At 43.8% G+C, this 18,931-nt stretch overlaps 1 pseudogene across 1 annotated transcript; it reads right to left on the minus strand.

Moving 5' to 3' along the window:
- Window positions 1-1,748: 1,748 nt before the first annotated feature.
- On the minus strand, window positions 1,749-2,492 carry LOC144339129 (NADH dehydrogenase [ubiquinone] iron-sulfur protein 8, mitochondrial pseudogene; annotated as a pseudogene). Its single transcript, XR_013413828.1, has one exon. The product of XR_013413828.1 is annotated as an NADH dehydrogenase [ubiquinone] iron-sulfur protein 8, mitochondrial pseudogene (transcript).
- Window positions 2,493-18,931: the final 16,439 nt, after the last annotated feature.

Genomic DNA, 18,931 nt, shown 5'->3' on the forward strand with positions numbered 1-18,931 from the left:
CTTTTCTGTTCAACAGGCAGATATGATAAACAGGTGTCAGCCTGGGGAAAACTGGTTGGAATGATTTAAAAAGATAAAGAAGCCATTTTTATACTTTACAAAGAACTCTTGCAAATTAACAAGAAAAAGACAGAAATCCCAAATAGAAACTAGGCAAAAGATATGTAGAGTCAATTCACAAATGAGATTCTCAGACTCACTAATAACCAGATAAACACAACAAAACAATGGACATAACATAGCTCACCCATAAGAAGAGAGGAAAAATCAAGAGATAATGAGCAATAAGGGTTGATAAGGTTGTGGGGAGGTAGGTTTGCACACTACTGGTGAGGGGGGAATCTGGGACAGTCATTCAGGAAACCTATCTGGTATATGCCCCGGGACCAATGACCCCCCACCTCCTGGATAAATATCCTAAAGACCTGCTCACTCAGGTCTGTGAGGGGCATGTATAAAGGTGTTCACCTGTGTGTGTCATTTGGGTGGTAGAGCATTAGAGGCCATCCAGGGGCCATGCCTGGGGCAGTGAATCAGTGTGGATGTACCCACAGCATGCTCTGCAGCAGTCAGCGCCACACTGGCTGCACAGTGATGTGGATACATCTTAAACAGGATGTTGAGTGAAAAAATAAAGAAACTGAGCAAGGTCCCTTACCCAATGCCATATACACAAGTTAAAACACAAAAAGGCACTACATAGTCCACAAGGAAACATACATTTAAGGACTTTCATCGGACCCATTGAAGTGGGTGTCTGTGGGAAGAGAATAAAAGGGATCAGGAATAAAAAGGAAAATAAATAAAGTGAACTGGAGCGATGACTCCCACAGAGCAATAATGCTAATACGATATATAACCTGAGCTCTTTCTGCACCTGAAATAATCGTTTAAAAAAGGGAGTACCCATTTTTGCAAGAAGCCACACCAAACTACAGGAGCAGGTTCCCAAGGGTAGCTACTTTTCATTGCCATGTTCAGTAGAAAATATGAAACGTGAATGTCATTTGATTCTCTAAAATACTTTGAGAGTCAGCAAGAATAAAACAGGGTGACTTGTGCCTGGAAAATACCTCTTAAAGTAAATCCACTTAAAATGAGGACCAAAATGTCATTTCAAGTAGTTAACAAAAAAAGAATGGAGTATGCTTAAGCTTGAAAAGTAAAGCTAAAAATTATGAAGATGGGTTTTATCTCATATTTTAGAAAGTTGTATTTTCAGTGTAACTCTGGTCTGCTGTATTTCTAGGGCTCAGAGCCAAAAATTGTGCAATAAATATTTGTTGAGTGAATAAATGAACAATGATGACCAGTTCTTAGAACCAAGAATGAATCAAGGGTTACTTTTGTCCCCATAACTTCCTATCCCATTATTTTTTCAACTTTTAACTGGTTTAACTCCAGTTAATGCCACCACCCTCAGGTTAAAGTGACAAAAGGAGAAGGTGAGGTTAGCAGAGCCTGGGGACCGGTGTCACCTGGAAATGCGGAAACCACAGCAGGCCTGACCAATAGGACCTGAAGCCACAGAGGAGATGCATTGGCTGCTGAAGGCCCAGCTGAAGAATTTTAGTTTTTGCTAACTTTGCATGTCACTTTTGCAATTCTCCCACTTCACAATTGTTATCTTTATGAAATCCTGACTCTTTGTAGATACTGTGATTTCTCTTTACAAGAGGCACAGACAAGGGCATTTCAATGGGACCCAATTTTGTACATGATCATTCAGAGGTGACTATTTCATTATCTTTTTTTTTTTTTTTTTTTGGAGCAGTATTTTATTGGGCAGCAGGGGTTGTGGGCCGGTGGGGCATCACCGGTACAGGTAGTCAGCCTGGATGTTGGCGGCAATCTCGGCCTCCCACTTGTCCCCATTGTTGAGCAGCTTCTCCTTGTTGTACAGCAGCTCCTCATGCGTCTCCGTGGAGAACTCAAAGTTGGGGCCCTCGACGATGGCATCCACGGGGCAGGCCTCCTGGCAGAAGCCGCAGTAGATACACTTGGTCATGTCGATGTCATAGCGGGTGGTCCGGCGGCTGCCATCAGCTCTTGGCTCAGCCTCGATGGTGATGGCCTGGGCGGGGCAGACGGCCTGGCAGAGCTTGCAGGCAATGCAGCGCTCCTCCCCGGATGGGTACCGGCGCAGTGCGTGCTCCCCACGGAAGCGAGGGCTCAGCGGGCCCTTCTCGAATGGGTAGTTGATGGTGGCGGGTTCGCGGAACAGGTAGCTCAGGGTCATGCCCAGGCCTCGGAAGAGCTCAGTCCATAGCAGGGTCCGGGCTGCCCGGTCAGTCACTGACTTCATGTCCGTCTTAGACTCCTGCATGTTCACATACTTGTAAGTGGCTGCCACTGCACTGCTGTGGAGGGTCCGGCCACCAGGAGGTCCTGTATGTGCGGCCTGGGCCAGGGCCCGCAGCAGCGTGGGCATGGTCAGGCAGCGCATCTTGAAGCGCCGCCACTACTTGCCTTGCGGAGCAGGCCAGTCAATCGGGAGCTATTTCACTATCTTTACTTGTGCTCACCGTGCTACCCTAATTCTCTGAGGACTCTAAGAATACTCAGATTACCAAAATGCTCTTGACTACCCCCACTTTGCAGATAAGAAAACTGAGGCTCACAGAAGTTACATGGCTTGCCCAAAGTCCCATTGCTTGAAAGTGCCAAACTATGGAAAGCACAATGGGAAGAAGATCAGGAGAGACAGGCCATATCCAAAGCCTTGCAGAGGGTATGAAGGGATGGATAAAGCTGGCAAGCAAGTGCTTTCTGTGTGCTCACTCTATTACTCATAAGTTTGTGATAATATAATAATAGTTATGGCAAGTAAAATATAGCTTCTTAGTCATATATTGAGCCATCCTTTCTCTTGGGCCCTTTATCCTGTAGGTGCAAAGAAACCTAACTGTGTCAATAGGTGATATTTCAGTCCCTCTGAGTCCAAGCAGCCTCCTTTGAGTTTCCACTGCTCCTCCCTTCTCCACTCCAAGAGGGCTGCTGGATGCATGAGGAGTTTACTGTGTGCAGGTGGCAGAGGGGGAGGCAGAGGGGGACCTGCCTATGTAGATCTGGCATCCCCTGTCCGCCTGGCCACTGCCTGCCCTGCTGGCATCAGCCAAGGCTGTGGCTGCTGAGGCTTGGGATCTGCACTCTCTTGGTTTATTCCAAGGGCCTGGTGGTTCTCCTGCTGCTTTGCCAGGGCTGCAGCCCTGGGGCTCAGTTCCCAGCCCCAGTGTCCAGACTTCTAGCCCCCATGGCGGTGATCCCTTCTAGAAGAAACCTCAGCCCTCTAGGGCATGTAACACCACAAGAGCTCTGAGAAGCTAGGAGTTCTCTGAAAAGACCACACGGCACTACTACCTTCCTCAGTGGTATGTCCCACAAGGGTGCCGGGTAAGAAACGTTCTCCTAGATCCCTGCTGTAGTCAATATTCAACCAGAAAACAGAAACTCCTTGGCGATCTAAAACAGAGGGGTTCTAGTACTGCTCAGTAGCAACACAGATGATGGAAGAGCCACGAGGCCAAGCAGGGTGGGGTAAGGCACCCAGGATTAGCAGTGGCTGCCACCATCCTCAGGCTAGAGTGACAAAAGGAGAAAGTGAGATTAGCAGGGCCTGGGGACTGGTGTCACCTGGGAATGTGGAAACCACAGCAGACCTGACCAATAGGACCTGAAGCCATGGAGGAGATGCGTTGGCTGCTGAAGGCCCAGCTGAAGCAGAGAGGCAAGGGGAAACACTCCGGCCTGTTCCTTCCTCTGGTAGCCTGCCTTCCTCCAGGGCCTCCCATGAGCAGAACCTACCTGACACGGGAGACTGGGAAACAGAGCTGGCAGCAGACACCCAGATCCAGAGCTGGGCAGGGCAGGGGAGGGATGGGTCTGAGGGCAATGGGCCCAGGGCCAGCACAGCCCCCAGAGGGAAACAAAAGCCCCTCCTCTCGTTCTGCCCGCATAACATACCATCTTCCCACCAAGGCTTTTGCCTAGAGAAAAGAGAATAGGACCTCCGTACATCCCTGTCTGCTCCCCACTCTGCCTCCTGCTTCCTGTAATCCACAGGCAGCTTCCCACTCCTCTGTGTCATACTCTGTTCCTAATACAACCTTAGGGGAGTTATCTCCCAGGTCTTACTCTTGAGTGACCTAAAAGGAGTTAAAAGGTATTTTTTCTCCCTAATGCCCAGGTTTCAAGACAATTGTCTTAACGTGAGCAAGCTGGCTTTGAGTCTCAAGTTGATCAGTGACAACTTTTTCTCTTTCCTTGGGGTCATAAACCTCTTGGTTCACTTCAGCCTTACCAGTGGAAGGCTGCAAAGTACATGATAAAGGAGGAAGTGAAAATACATCAGCTAATAGCCCCAGAAATAGTACACCCGTTATACTCCCACTTAGGAAACGGTTCCTGTGTGACAGCAACAGGAGCCAGGATTGCTCTCACTCATCAAGCAACTTTATCATGGGGTTTCTAGCTTTGGTTCCATTTTATAGATTTGGTGCTATTGAGGCTCAGAGAGATTAATTGCCCATCCAGAATCTTAAGAAATAGAATGAGATTTGAATCCAGATCAATTTTCAATCTTCATTTCCAGCTGCTGCTGCTTCTCCCTCCTCCCCTGGTTTCCCAGTTCTTAATTCTTGTTCACAATCTCATTCCTACCCTCCTCCCTGTACCATTCCCTCTTTAGGCTTTTGGAAAGTTTGATTCAAGAAATAGAGTGGTTGGTAATCATCTCTGATGATCAGTCCCAACTTGGCATTTTCATTTGTAAGTATAAACATTATTATTACAAAGTCTTTATTAAGCATCAGTCTGCACATGTGTCTTCACCTGGGTCCTCCCCACCCCAAAAGCAGACTCTGAGGGGGAGACTTGACTGCAGATGGGTTTACCTGGGAGGTGATTCCAGGGAGCCATAGTGAGGAAGAGTGAGACACGGAGTGAGGGAAAGCCACTGGAAAATTGCCATATTGAGGTCATCACTAACAGCAGCTTGGGATAGACCTCTTGGGAACATAGAGGATGTTCCCAAGGCCAGAAGCTTCTCCCCTAGCCAGAAGCATTCATCCATCAGCTCCCGCCCTCCGTGGACTGAAACTCTCCTACACCTCCAGGCTGAGCATGTATGGTGGGTGCTGCACATAACCCCAGACTCCCCAGCAGAGATGAAGGTTTATTTCCACAGCTGCCCTTCCAGGGGTGCTGCCTGAGAATGCCCCGAGACGCCAGCCCTCCTGGAGATGCCTCTAGTGATGAACACTGCCTCATCCAAGGCCATGCTTCCTTCCAGGGGGAAGCCCACACACTGCTCAACAATGGCAATATAGAAGCCTGGCCTGTCCCTCTAAGTCGGGTAACTGCAGGGCCTTGCCAGCTCCAGAGCTCCTGAAGGGTCAGCTCAGGCCTTTATAGGGACTGCATCACAGCTCACCTTCTTCCTCTGCCCACACCTGCCTCCATAACTGCCCTTCCTCAAGGCTGACACCTAGAGCACTTCCTAATAAGCACCCTGCATGCTACTTTGCTTCCTAGAGAACCACACCAGCCACAGGTGTGGGGTCCCCATACCTACCCTCGAGATAGGGGAAGTCCTGGAGAAGGAAGCAGAGAACATGTGACTGGCAGAGGGAGGCCAGGAGCAGCAAGTGGCATGAGGACTCAAGGCTCACCCAGGATGGTCCACCATACCTGTGTCTGCAACTCAAGCCTGGGAGGGTGTAAGGCAGTGGCCAAGAGGCAAATGATACACTTGAATCAAAGCTGATTCCAAAACCACTGAACAAATCTAGATCTAACCCTATTGAAGCTGAATAGTAATAATTATACACTGTCATTATTTTTTAGCACCTCAATGTGCCCAGGTGAAATGATGTTAATGGGAAGGAAAAGGGAAGATTATGATTTCAAGAACAGTCATGATGAGAACGGACATATGCCAGTGAACAAAATCCTGTGCCTTTTGTGAGCCTGACAAGCAGCCTTCAGTCCTGCTGGTCTGACCCCTGTAGTGACATCAGGAAGAGTCCAGAAAGCATCAGCATTCCACTCCCACTTTCCCAGTGCAGCCAGGAAAAGGCCTAGTCACCAAGGAGGGCCTGCTTCCAGTTCTTTTTTCCCAAGTCACTCACTGAGAGGAGCTGAGGCCCATAATCAGAGGAAGCAAAAACGCTTCTCCCCTTATTGCCAAGAGAATCCTGCCGGGGGATGCAGAGTGGCTCCAGGAGGAAAATTATGCTGAGCTGAGGCTTAGCCATGGAGGAAGGCCCAAGGCCATCATCTATGAACGTGTACGAAGTCACCTAGGGTTTTACATGTGTGCGATGCTCGGTGTTTTGTTATTGTTAGGGGGTTTTATAATTACCCAAATTACCTTGTTTCAACCTATTCGGCAATTCATTTAAAGGAGCTCTCCTAATACGTGAAAGGCCAGAAAAGACAGCAGATTATAAATTCCAATAGGGGGCCGGGTATGGTGGCTCACACCTGTAATCCCAGCACTTTGGGAGGCCAAGGAGGGAGGATTACTTGAGGTCTGGAGTTCAAGACCAGCCTGGCCAACACGGTGAAACCCCGTCTCTACTAAAAATACAAAAACATTAGCTGGGCGTGGTGGTGCACGCCTGTAGGCCTAGCTACTTGGGAGGCTGAGGTGGGAGAATCACTTGAACCTGGAAGGCAGAGACTGTAGTGAGCTGAGATCGCGCCACTGCACTCCAGCCTGGGCGACAGAGCAGGACTCCATCTCAAAAAAAAAAAAAAAAAAAGAAAAGAAAAGAGAGAAAGAGAGAGAAAAAAATCTAATAGGGGACACAGGAATTTTCTTTTATTTTCCTAAGAACAAAAGACAAGGAAACATTATAATAATCAAAATAATCCCAGCAAAGATAGTGGAAAAATAGACTGGACCAAGATGATATTGAAGGACCTTCCCAGTAACTAAACTGCGTTCAAGGTACTTAGTCTCTTGAATGTGGGCCAGTGGCCCCTCCCCGGTGAATATAAAGTCTGGGGGTCTGTGAATCCAGAGATGCTCCAGATTACATATGGGGAAAGAGAGAGTCACTTAATAAAGCAACAAAGGTGAATAATTGTACAAAATATCTAGTGATATCTTAAGTCATGGTTGTTTGGCATGGAGCCAAGCAGAGTGGGATTTTTCAACCTCTTTCTTCTCTTTTAAATGGAAATTTAGCTAACACTATTCAAGGGAAGAAATGTTCACAGACTCTGAGGATCTAACATGGCAAAAGTGAGACTCAGAATTTCCCACAGCCAAGTTTGTGGTAGTGGAAGCTTCTGGCAAAGTAGACCTTGGGTTTTACAAAGTCAGGTACCCCTCACTAGAGGAAAGCAACACTGGGAATTATCCAGATAATCCAGAAGACAAAGGCAAAACTATGTGGTTGTCACGTCACTGCTGATGACCTTTAATGGATTTTCCAATTTACCTACCTGGGAGAGGCTTTGCATGGATTAGTCAAGCCACACAATCACTACCTAACCCTCCTTCATGGAAGGAACTAAGCCTCCCTTTAAATGATTGAGTTTCTCAAGGGCAAGGCCTGGGTCCCTTACCTTCAGCACACAGCCCATGCTGAGTCTGTTAGCTGAAAGGATAAAGGGAAGTGGAGGCTGCCGGGAATACTCAACCTCCCTCACTCTTCCTCTTGCCACCTTTCTTTCATCTTACTCCCTATTCACAGACGACTCCGGGGCCTTCTTCCTCAAAACCATATTACCTACCATTGAGATTTGGTTTGGGCCACAATTTTTCAGATAATCATATCCAAGAGATCTCCAAAGCAAAAGGTTAGTGGCAAACAAAGATGTGGAACAAATTGCACCCATATTCCAACAGAAGAAATCCAAATCCTAAGCAATTTGAATACAAATTCAGGAGGTGAAGCGGGGGACTGTGGAGCAGAGGGGGATCCATAATGCTGGTTTTGTAAAATTTAATAAAACGTATAATTGACCTTCATTAGATTTATTCACATTACCAAAAGAAAGCGTTTGCTAATGAGAAAAAGCTTTATTTCCCAAATTTCAGCTCACGAATTCATTTTCCCTCTTCTTTGCTGGTTTGGCACATTTTTAAATGGCTTGGTTAAAACAATTATTAATCTTAAATTAAATATCAGTGACGATTAATCCCCTCAGAGCCAAGAAAAGTTGCTCCTGCTTTCTACTTCATTTTCTCCCTGACCAAAGAGTTATTTTCTCTCTCCGATGCTGCTTGGGAGCTATATTAAAGCAGAAGAAATATGCTCTAGGTTAAAGGGACAAAAATAAATAAAAATAAAATGGAGACAGTGAAAACATTTGTTAACTGGGCCACAGGCATTTTTAGGTTTGCTCCTGTGGACTTTCCATTAAGGATTATATTTAAATATGAAAAAGCAAGTTTTATTATTAGCTGTGTAACTCATCTGTAAAATATGAAAAATAATTGTAGCTCATAAATTGTTTTGAGGTTTAAATTAGTTAACCTATGTAAAGTGTATATGATAGTGCAGAGCTCCAAAGCCTGGTTCCCCATCAGCTGTTATCATTAATTCTGCCCACTAAGTTCTCATGAGGCACTTAAGCTACTATTTTGGCACTCCTTCAAATAACATTTAAAAAAATATCTATTCAACATTCAGTTTGTAGAGGCTCTGATAAACTAATTTTCTATTAATAAACACATATTTTTCTATGTTTAAAATTAAAGTAACTATTCACATTGGTTATATGCAATTTTCTGGACCAGAAAAATTGGGCAGCATTGGACATGGTTTAAATATTTAGATAATAAACCATTCCTGCCACTATACATTTTTCTGTTTCCAAATTTCAGCAACAATAGTTGCTAAATTCACCCAGAGCAGCTGGCTAGACTTGCAGTTGGTGGTCCTGCTGCTAACATTCCACCTCTCACAAGTAAATGACAAAAATACACAACAGAGTACAGCCTGTCTTGGCAGTGTATTTCTTCTCAAGGTCCTGCCTTGCTTGGCAGGAATGGGGCTAACTACTTTTTGTCAACTGTAACAAACCTCAATAGAGTTAAGGGAGGGAGGGTATTTTATTTCGGCTTGAGAGCCATCTTCCTCCCCAGCTCTCCAACTCCCGCCCCAAAGTAAGCCCAATTTACATTTTACCAGTCACACCAGATGTCACTTTTGGAAACCTGGGTTGAGGGGCAGCATATTTTCTGAGATATGTTTAAGTATTCCTTCCTGACTGGACATCTAATCAGTTGCCCTGGTGGTCCACTCTTTAACTTAGCTTTATGTGACCCCCAAACCAACTCCAACCTGATTAACACTCTTTGCAAATTCTCCATTTGATTGAGCCTTATTCTTTTTGCAGAACCTTCACGTTATTTCACGCAGGGCCAAAGCCACCAGTAGAAAGCAAAGAGAGGAAGGCAGAGGTTGATAGGGCCAGAGCGCGGGAGCGCAGGATTTCTGGATGCAGATTTCACTCTGAGCTGGAAATGATTTGCCTTTTGGGTTCCAGTAAAATCTGTGCCATTTATCCGCCAACCTCTCAGAGGTTGCAAACTAGAGCATCTCCCTGCGGGTAGTCACCTTGACCGTGAAATGGGCAATTTCTATCCTTGTCTCATTTCGTCCTCATAGCCGCTTTGTTTCAGTTGCACCCACAACTGAGAGAAACCTAAGTAGAGTGATTTAACCAAAATAAGGGTTTTCTTTTCCTCACGTGATGAAAAATTCTAGACACGTAGCAGCCCAGGGCTGGTACAGCTGCTTAGGAATCATCAGGAACCCAAGACTGTGCACCACCATCCCTGAGCAGGTGGCTCCCAACCTCCTTGTTGAAAGATGAATGCCCTCCCCCAAAACAGCATTTGTGCTCCAGGCGAGAAGAAAGAGAAGGGCAGAGAGTAAAAGGCCTGCGCCAGTTGGGTCTGTCTCTATTTATAAGAAGCCACACATTTATAAGAAGCAAGCTTCTAGTCATATCCCATTGGCAGGGGCTGATCATGCAATCACTGCTGGCAACAAAGGAGCCTGGGGAGCAGAGCATCTTAACTGGAACCACTGCCTTTCCAAACAAGATCGGGATCTTGTGGATAAGAATGAAGGGAGAAAGGATGTAGAGGGGGAGCAGTGTCTACCACGGTACTATTATTCCTCTTTTACTGACGAGGAAACAGATTTGAAAGAGTTTCAAGACTTCTTCCAGGCATGCAACTGGTCAGTGGCAAAGCCAGACTTCCCATTCAGGAGCTCTGTCCATACACAGTGTAGTATGGGATAATGCAGTGAATAGGAGAAAAACAAAGCAAAAAAAAAAAAAACCCTTGGTGTTCTTCCTTTACCATGATATAGACACAGCCTAAAAGCAAATGAGAGGAAAGACTGACCTTGTATGGCCCTGAGTAACCTCTTACAGTTATTTGCCAGCAAAGTGGATATGTTTCTGCTTTCAGCTGTTTTACCAATGGAAAAAATTTCAAGTGACTTACTCCAGCTATTAGTCAGTGGTGGCCCCAGAAGCAGCACCAGACTCTCTTGATGAGTTGAAGAGAGACAGGCACTTCTTGGAGACATGACCCTGCTCCATGAAATATACTGATACTATTTGGCGCAGTGTTCCCACCCAAATCTCATACCAAATTGTAATTCTCAATGTTCGGGGAGGGACCTGGTGGGAGGTGATTGGCTCATGGGGGTGGATTTCCTCCTTGCTATTCTCATGATAGTGAGTTCTCACATATCTGGTTGTTTAAAAGTGTGTAGCACTTCCCCGTTCACTCTCTGTCTTTCTTACCACCATGCTTGCTTCCCCTTCGCCCTTCAACCATGACTGCAAGTTTCCTGAGGCATTCCCAGCCATGTCTCCTGTACACCCTGTAGAACTGTGAGTCAATTAAACCTCTTTTCTTCCATAAATTACCCAGTCTCAGGTAGTTCTTTCTAGCAGTGCGAGAATGGACTAATACAGATACCCTAGAAAAACCAAAGAAGTAGAAAGCCTCTGGAGTCAATAGATATCTTCATTATTTTTCTTAAATGAGATTGAAACAAGAATTGAAAATTACTTCCAGGGGCTGCTGGACTTAGGTCTATGACCTTCAAAGAGGTAGGAGGTGCCCTGGCAGAATAGGCTAGAGAGCTATTTGGTTCCTTTTTCAGCAGCACTAGGATGCCACAAGTATCTGTCTACTTTTACAGCCACATGAGCTGCACAGTGACTAAATCAGCCCCAGCACAAACCTCAGCCCTGAATTTTCTTCTTTTTTTTTCTTTTTGAGACAGAGTCTCACTCCATCGCCCAGGCTGGAGTGCAGTGGTGCAATCACGGCTCACTGCAACCTCAAACTCCTGGATTCAAGTGATCCTCTAGCCTTAGTATCCCAAGTAGCTGGGACTTCAGGCATGCAACACCACACCCAGCAATTTTTTTTTCAGATAGTAGATTCAGAGTCTCACTATATTTCCCAAGCTGATCTCAAACTCCTGGCCTCAAGTGATCCTCCTGCCTTGGCCTCCCAAAGTGCTGTAATTACAGGCCTGAGCCACCACACCCAGCCAGCCCTGAATTTCTAATTTGGTTCTGTCTTCTGATCCAGCTTTACTCTCCTTCTTGGCCATCTAGGCTCACCAGTCCATTGCAAAGTCTCCCATTTGTCTTGTACTGTATATATGGATAGCACAGTTCTGGTCAGCAGAGTCACGCATTCCAAACACAGGTCTTCAAAGGTTATCAGCTCATAAAGGTAGATCCATGGCCAAAACTACTGCACTCCTCTGATGTAGCTACTCCCATTCCATAGCTCTTGTCCATGATTGTCCCAGTTACCTTCAAGCCCTTGCCTAGGTGAGGCCATCTGCTAAACCTGACATTTCTCCTTACTATAGTCTCCACCAGATGAATCCCTTCTCATCCTTCAGTCTCCACTTAGCTATCCCTGGCTCTCTAGAAGGGAGTTAGGATCCCCTCCAAAGGACTCTTATAGTGCCCAGTTCTGCCCAAAGTCAGAACCAACCACACTGTGATTAGTGGATTTCTGGTGTGATCATGTCATTTTTTCATCCAAACTAGAACACTTGAGAAAGAAATGTGCTATTTTTCATCCTAACTGGAACACATGGACAATGAGCATAAACAAAAACATGTGCTCAACCCCACTGATAGCAGAGATGTTAAAATATGAAGAAGAAATAGTGTATCTTAGAATCAGTAAAATATGGCATTTAACTTTTCAGTATTCTGTTTGGAGAAGTGAAACCATGCTTTTACATGGCCTTTGTGAGTATTCTGTGGTTATTGTTTATTTATTTATTTATTTATTTATTTATTTATTTATTTTTTAATGACATGACCTAGAATCAGTGAGATTTGGAGAAGCAACCACTTTGGTGCACTGCCTTGTAGGAGTAGAAATTGGTTCGGTGCATCTGGATGATATTGGACACTGTGCATCAAAAGCCTTAAAATCATTCATGTCCTTTGACTCAACAATTCTCTCTGGACTATTCCACAATCCTTTGGAAATAATAAAAGTCCTGCAAAAAGAATTGTTCATGTTCATCATAGCATTAGTAAAAAACCAGTAAATACTTTAAATATTCAACCTATAAAGCTGGTTACATTATGGTACAACTCTCTCTCTCTCTCTCTTTTTTTTTTTTCCAGGCAGTCTTGCTCTGTTGCCCAGGCTGGAGTGCAGTGGTGTGATCTTGGCTCAATGCAACGTCTACCTCCCAAGTTTAAGTGATTCTTAAGCCTCAGCCTCCTGCTAGCTGGGACTATAGGCATGCATCAGCATGCCTGGCTAATTTTTGTATTTTTAGTAGAGATGGGGTTTCGCCATGTTGGCCAGGCTGCTCTCGAACTCCTGACCTCAATTGATCCTCCTACCTCAGCCTCCCAAAGTGCTGACATTACAAGCATAAGCCACTGTGCTCAGCCCAGTACAACTCTTTTGATATAAGGAGCTATTCAAAAATTACGTCATGAAAGTTGGTTTAATGGCATGTTGTCAAGTAGGAAAAGATTTAAAAAATAATTTATACATAATTCACTTTAATTTTTAAACTGTAAAAGTAAAACTATAGATTTTTTTCTCTGTATGTCGGAAAAAAGTAGAGGGATGTATACATCACAATGTTTATAATAATTTTTTCCTTTATGCTTTTCAACATTTCCCAGTGGTAAACATAAATAACTTAAAATGACAAAACAATTCTAATATGTACTTTTAAGTAGGAAAAAAAAACCATTTTGGATGGTGTTTCTGTGTTTCTATAATTCATCTGACTCTCAGAAAAGAGAGGTATTTTTGAAACACAATCCCTCATAGGCTGGGCACTGATTTGGGGTAACAAAGCCTATAGTGTCTTGTCTTGCCAAACATTCTCTTTCTGTCATACAAAGAGCCAATGTTTTATGTAAGATCATATTTTTATAGTTTTCTAAAGAAAATTTTAAGAGAAAAAATATGTTTTCATTTTGTCTTTTTTTAATGGAGCTGTACAAAATTGGCTTCAGAGCCACCTTTCATAAACATGTAGTGTTATGGGCTGAATACTTGTGTCTCCCCAAACTTCCTTTGTTGAAATTCTAACCCCAAAATTGATGGTATTAGGAGACAGGGCCTTTGGGAGGTAATTAGTCATAAGGGTGGAGCCCTCCTGAATGGGATTAGTGCCCTTGTGAAAAGGAGCCAGAAGAGCTCTCACACTTCTTTCCACCATGTGAAGATACAAGAACTCACAGTCTGCAACCCAGAAGAAGGCCTTCACCAGAACCTGCCATGCTGGCCTCCTGATCTCAGATTCCAGCCTCCAGGACTATGAGAAATAAATTCCTGTTGTTTATAAGTCACTCAGCTTTAGTATTCTATTATAGCAGCCCAATTGACTAAGGCACACAGAAAACTTGTATGTGTCTTCCAGCAGAAAAGCTGAGTCCCTCCAGGCCTTAGGGCCCAAGATTCCAGCTGCCCTGAAGGATGATGCTGTCATATCATGGTTAGTTGTAGCAATGAGAGGAGCTTTTCCAGTGCAGATCCCAATGCCTTAGCATCAAGCTTCCTGAACATCAGAGGATCTGTGCTAAGCAACAGATCAAAATTTAGGATGGGTGTTTCCCTGTGCAGGTTATTTCTGTTGTCTTTCACCCCCACCCTTCTATATGCTGCTCTGTAAGTTCAGGGCTGGAAGACTGTAAACTATATTCCCAGAATCCCTGCTGGCAGGCTCTCTGTTAGGCTCGGCCAATGGAGACATTGGCTGAGGATCAATGGGAGAAGAGAAGCCATCTGCTTCTGGCTCCCATACTGTGACAGTAGCTGGTGGTGCTATGGTGGCAATAGGATTCCAGATTCAGCAGTGGAGTCAAGGCAGTCCTTTTCCATAGTTCCAGGCTTGGTCTAAGAATAATCTTCTGCGTCAGCATCTTCCCAGCACAGCAGCAGGTGCGGGCTCATGGGCAGAACCCATACTGATCTTTGTGTAGCACTCCTTCTCATTATTGCTCTTCCAGCCCTTCCAGGGCCTTTGTAGTCAATTTTCTGTACTAAATTCTCTCTGTTTAATATACCTAGATGGTTTTCTATTTTCCTGATTGGACCGTGGGTGATATACCGTTAGCAGTTTGGATGACCAAATTCGAGGTATTTATATTTTAACATTCTGGAAATTGATACTTAACCTCCAATACCCTTCCAAGAAGTTGGAAACCCCAGTTGGAGAATCTTCAACCTCCTCTATGTTTCAAATGCTCTTTGCCTTTGGGATGGGAGCAAAGTTATGCTATGGCAACTGCAGGGTGCGTAAGGGCCTGGGGGCCATAGAGGGTCTGAGTGACTGTTTCCAGATTGTAGCCATCCATAGTGAGGATTCCCCCTCCCCATACCCAAGACCCAGAAAAAGGACTGGACAGGAGAAACACCATTGATAACCAATCAAAATATGCCTGAGCGATAGCTGGCGGCTGCCACTGGAACTTTCTTTATATTGCGCTTGGGAGAATGGCATGTCCTGGAGGAATGGGAGAGGAAAGGCTTACAGAGAAAAATGTAGAAGCTGAGAGGGTTTGAGTAGTTGGAATTGAAAATGGGGGAACAGTTACAGGGAATACTGTGAAAGCCTGGTCCCCCTAACAAGGAAAGTTAGCTAAACAAATCCTCTGAGTCTGTATGATTTGGGGTCTCAGACTGGAATTCTTTCTATAGGCATTGTTTAAAATACCATCAAAGGTCATTTTGTATCTAAGATACAGAAAACTAGCAAAGCATATTTAAAAGGGATAAATACCCATTTTTCATACACACACACACACATACACACACACACACATACACACACACACACACACACACACACACACACACTCCACTGTCTTCTGTTGGACTCTATCCTCCCTTCTCTCAGATTAACAGAAGAAACCCCAAGCTGGAGAAACTGGCCCATTCCCTTCATTTTTCCTCCTGCCCAGAAGACAGTGTGGGGCTCCCCCAGTATGTGGGCCAGAAAAGAGGAGACTGGGAAAAGAGTTATGATCCAATATTGGGATAACTGAGGACCAGTTTCAGGTCCCAGTCATTTCTATAACCCAGCAGAATAGCATGTAGTCAGCACCCAATAAATGTTTATTGAATCAAATTCGGTCTGCGCTTCCGTGCATCTTCTCTCCAAGTCTACCAACTGGAAAGCACTTTGCAATTTTGTTTCTGAGCCAATATACACACCATCATTTCTTTTAGCAACCTTCTGGGACTTGGATTAGCTTTGAGAAATCCACTAGCATTAGGGAGTCCTATGAAAGGGTGTGAGGATAAAGAAAGACAGTGATCGATATATTTTTGCTGACTGATGTGCAGCTCGGATGTTGATGAGCAGTACCAAGTGGGCAGGGCTCATCAGACATACAACGGCAACGAAGTGGCTCACTTCTTGGGCGAGACTAACTTGAAATTGCTCTAGAAGAAAGAGGGTAGGAGATGAGCTTCCCCTTCCGAGAAGTAAATTGGCAGGGCTGACTAATTAAAGTTAAAAGCAAATGTCTGAGTCACACTTCCTGGCTTTCTGGCTCCCTCCTTTTGGTCTCCCACTTATTTCTGAAACATGTGCTACTCCACTGGAAAACACTGCGGATAACACATTTGACACTAATGTAGACACTAATGATTTTAAGTTTCTCCAACCAAATCTGAGGATTTGTCTGTGATACAAATAAATATGTGCTTTGGGCTGTGATTTTGGAGTTCCACACATTTGTTTTCTCCTTTTTTCTCTAAAGCACAAAGGTTTTCATAAATGCAGGGTGTGTGCATTGGGAGAGAGGACAATGTGGGAACTTACTGAGCCCTGAGTTATTAACATCCTGTGGGAATGTGAATGTCACTGTCATTTTCCTCACAGGTAAATGGAATGGAAACTTTCAATTCTTGGTCTCACGGCACACATTTCAGAAGGAGCCTCCTTATGGTTTTGTAATTGATTTTCAAATTGTTTTTTAAGTAAAATAATGCTACAAGTCTGGCAGTAAAAATCATCGGTTTTTTCCCTCTGCTTTCCCAACCCCCATGTCCACTCCCCAGAGACAACCACTTAGTTCAGTGTTTATCCCGAGTACTCACCCTGTTATTTCTAACTAACATGCTTATGCTTCAATTTCTTGGTTTATAAGTGTTAGAAATGATCTATTGACTTTCTATTAGGTTATACGAGAATTTAGCCCTCTTAGAGATCACTGCCCCCCTCCGCCCCGCCACCACCCTGCCATTTTACCTGTTCTTCTAATATGCTATTTCAGAAATTAAATCAGTAGCCAGTGGTTATATTATTTATGACTATGTAAATATCAATCACTGCTGAGGCAGGGAGATACTTTCATCTTTTCATTGCTTGTACAAGTTTCTATTTTTCCTGGAGCTAATCATTGCCTTGGTCTTTTCCATTTACTTCATTTTTTATGTACTTATTTTTATTTTTTTCTCATATATTTCAGTGGATCTGTAAAGCCTATGAACAACATTTTCTAAATGGCCAAGCATGTCAGATGCTTTATCAATTCTGTTGACTTCCTAGCGACCTCTCTTCTATAGCTCTCCATCCTTCTCCTTTATTCTGGACTGGTTATGGACTACATTCCTGGTTTCCCACTATGATTCTTTTGGACTGTTTCTCTGGCTTATTGGATCTATTTTCTTCCTCTTCTTTTTTTTTTTCCTGTTTTCTCTCCTCTTTTGCTTAAGCACATCCTCCAGTAGCTTCCCAATAATCACTTGCTTGAGAAGCAAAATTTTTCAGCTTGTACCCATCTAAAAATATTTGCTTTCAAATTTGATTGATAGGTTAGAAATATTAGTTCCTTGATTCAAAATTATTTCTCCTCATTCTTTAAAATGCATTGTTCCATTGTCATAGGCTCCCATTGTGCTCTTGAGAAGTTTAATGGCATTATGCATCCCAATCCTTCATGTGGAACCATTTTTTTGTCCCTCCCTGGAGGCTTTTAGAATCTTTTTAAAAATCCCTGATGTGCCTTGATGTGGATCTTTTTCCCATTTCCTGAATTGGATGATTATTGTGTCTAAAGTCTGGAAATATTTTATGTAATGTTTCTTTAATAGTTCCTTTCCTGCTCTTGTCTCTCATTTCCCTTTATGGAATTCTGGATTGATCATCTCATTTTCTTATCTCCTCTGCCCTTTCATCCCTATTTTTGACTTTTTGTTCTATTCTCTAGGAGAGTTCTTATACGTTATCTTCTAATTCTGCTATGTAACTTTTGAAAATTTTAGTTACATTTTTAATTTTCAAGGCTGCTTTTCTATTTTCTGTTGCTCCTTTTCAGTGACATTCTGTCCTTGTGTTTTTTGGCTGAGATACATCTTTTCTTTCTGAGGTGAATAACTTAATGCATATGCACATTTGTGCGGTGGGGGGCCAGGTCTAGGGGTATCTCTCCACTCTGAGTATGCGCAGAGCTTGGGAACTAGTCAGCCTCAGCAGGGGTGATCGGACTGCATGCAAGCCTAGTCTCCAGCCCAGTGCCAGGATCAGAAAACTTTCTTCTGAGGTTTTGCAGGTTCTTCAGGGGAACCTTCCCGTCTCCTAGCTTTCTGCCTGGAGTAGAGGTGCCCAGATCCCCATACTTAGCAACAAGGTAAGGAAACAACAGAGGACCCTGCTCAGGGCACAGACTTTCTTGTCACCTGCCTGCTGTGCACTCCACACCTTTGAATTGGAAATGTCTGAAGGGAAAGAAATCTCTCATTCCTGTGGATGGTGGGTGGGACCTAGGGTTCATCCACTGTGTATGTAAATAAAGCTAAAGTTTTACCCTTTGTTTTCCCTACAACTTCTGCAGTTTTGGTGTTTTAAGGCCCTAGACTTTTCCAGAATTCTCTAGGGTGAACTGTCTCATTCTTTCTCGACACTAGAACTGAGACTGTCCCTATGTGCAAAGTCAGAGACCACACCCCCAAATGCTATTTCCAAAGATTTTTAGAAATCTCTCATCTGTGTCTTTTTGCTTCTTGTTCTCACTGTTAGAATGAATCTAATTTTATCATTTTGCTGTCATTTTAGGAGAGTTTCAGGAGGGAGAAAAGATAAAGATTTATTTAAAATATTTGCAAAACATATCTGATAAAGGTCTAGTATCCAGAATACATAAAGAACTCTTACAACTCAACTTTAAAAAGACAACCCAATTAAGAAGTTGCCAAAGGATTTGAATAGGTATTTATTCAGAGAAGATATACAAATGGCCTATAAACACATGAGAAGATGCACAATATCATTAGTCACCAGGGAAATGCAAATCAAAGCCACAATGGGATACTACTTCACACCCATTGGGATGGAAATAAGTATAAGTATACACACACACACACACACATATATATTTGAGTAACAAGTGTTGACAAGGATGTGGAAAAATTGGAACCTTCATATATCAC

The sequence above is a fragment of the Macaca mulatta genome, chromosome 2, assembly GCF_049350105.2.
Source record: "Macaca mulatta isolate MMU2019108-1 chromosome 2, T2T-MMU8v2.0, whole genome shotgun sequence".
NCBI lineage: Eukaryota > Metazoa > Chordata > Mammalia > Primates > Cercopithecidae > Macaca > Macaca mulatta.